Raw genomic sequence first — 2,281 nt, 5'->3', positions numbered from 1 at the left:
TTTTTTCCTCCACTTTTTGCATATTGGATTTCAGTAAGAAGCAAATTTCTCTGGGTCACTGTCTGTATTTTGATTATGAAACGCATTTGCATCAGCATGTTTATTTTGACAGGGGGTGGGGGGAGGGAGGGGTCGTGAATATCAAAGTTTGTTCCCACAAGTGCCTGGTTCTTTATTTTAATTTTGCACTGAAACCTCGGCACACATACGTCTGCACAATGTTACCGATGAAAATGTGTAGAAAGTGTTCACATGGTGTCGTGTGTGCCGCTTTGCTCTAATTATTCACTACTTTCACTATAATGCCATTGGTGAGCGGGTCTTGATAATGAGCAACCTTTTTTTCTGCTGTCTGTGCAACAATATGGTGGATTGTATGACAGTGTATTCTCTCCAATATAGGCCGCTGCAACGCAGAACAGCTCTAGCCATTTTGCACTTCCCTGGACTAGACGTGCAACTTTCGTACTAGATTTGTATATAGTACACATGCGCATGCCTTTCTCATCCTCCTCATCATCATTCATCCACTGCTTTTCTTCCTCGACCTCCTCCCCCAGCACACAAGCACACCAGAACAGGAACCTACAGCTCATTGCAAACGTTCCTGTCTTTCTGTGAATAAATACCTTTCTCTTTCTTGGAACAGATCTCAAGGTTTGGCAGACTTCACTCTTTGGTTTCTCTGAAATGTGAAGTGCTATTCCTTCTTGAGTGCAATAAACAGTTATCAAGACTTGAGCAGGTGTTGTCAAAGTTCATTTTGTCAATGCAAACTGGTGCTGGGAACTTCAGCTTGGCAGTGCCACCCACGTTTCATTCTTTGCGTATTGTACACCTTGCCAAGCTACCTTTCGTTGTAAGAAAGGAACAAAAGAGCAGGAGAGAGAGGAAAGGCAGGGACGTTAACCAGTTTCGAGTAACTGGCAAAAGTCACCGCTACGCCACTGCAAACAAGGTGGAAGTTGAGGGGAAATGCGGAGGCTTGAAGCGATGAGAAATTGTCGAACAGGAAATGTCTCTGAAGCTTTCCGAGGGCAGCAAAGGCAAGTTGCCAGAACGGCTCCACCAACATTCCCTGTTTGCCCAATCCTAATCACTTCAAAGTTCACTATTGCAGAAGTTATAATTAACAATTACAGGTAAACTTGATTCATGTTTTAAGGGGGGACGTCGCTTGTGGATACCAAAAAAATCATCAAAAAAAGTGCTTTTTTTTGTTACATCATTGAGATCTACAGCTATTCTTTCACATGTAAAGCCTAACTTAAGTCTTATAAGATCAGTGGTTCATCCGTAGTTTAGATCTGTGCAACAAGTGCGAGCTGAATGTTAAATCTTCTTGGGTCACTTATTTAGCTTGTCGGAGTGATATGCCCTGATATAGAACAGCTAGAGCTATAATTACTTTTTTAACATAAAGCCCAAGCTGTGTATTACAAAGTGCTGGGAGCAGAATTCTCATTTGCTGCTCATAGATTTTTCAAATTTTATTTTGTTTTTTCTTTATGGTAGTTACGGTACAAACATTGAATTTCGCTTATCTGCAGAATGGCTAGTTATGATTTGATCTGTAAAGTGTTTGCAGCGTTGCACTTATTGCATATAGTAGTATGTAGCTATCTGATAATATGCACTTCCCCCTGAACGATTTTTTTTCCATTGTTTCCGGAAACAATACAGAGGCAGCTTTGTGTATCTCGTAAACCAGTTTACCTACAAGAAAAATTACTGCATATTTGGAATCAGCATGAAAAACTAAACAAGTCTAATTAATTAGTTTCATCATATTTGGTTATAAAATACAGCAAATATCTCCACACGGCATGTCGCCCGTGGGAGGCTCGGTGCAGCCTTTGAACGATTTAAGCGAAATCAACTTTGGTTCGAACATAGCAGTAAAACACGGCGTAGAAAATTGAATTCCTGGAACTTAATGTTGTGGGGCTTTCTGGCGACCATACCATAAACAAAGCAGTTGGCCTCTGTGTCTCTGGCATGCTGTAGAGCCTATGAGCATCAACTGCGCCCCTCTTCAGGCAGTCAGACCTTAACCTGGAGAAAGTGCATCTGCCTTGTGCGTGGGGAATACTGGCATCAAATCCTAGTGCAACTGGTAACCCACTGTTTCCTTTTATCGGGTAGAGATATTCCTTGACTTAGGTCTTGGCTACTTGTGGAGTTTTCCTCACTCAAAAGAGGGCCCTCTGCCAGGTCTGTGGACATCCCTTGTTTTGTAGAGTAGAATACATTACTGCCACACCTTGCTTTGTACATATCA

Source organism: Rhipicephalus sanguineus, chromosome 2 (genome assembly GCF_013339695.2).
Source record: "Rhipicephalus sanguineus isolate Rsan-2018 chromosome 2, BIME_Rsan_1.4, whole genome shotgun sequence".
NCBI classification, from domain to species: Eukaryota; Metazoa; Arthropoda; class Arachnida; order Ixodida; family Ixodidae; genus Rhipicephalus; species Rhipicephalus sanguineus.
Note: the sequence above shows the minus strand (reverse complement) of the source record.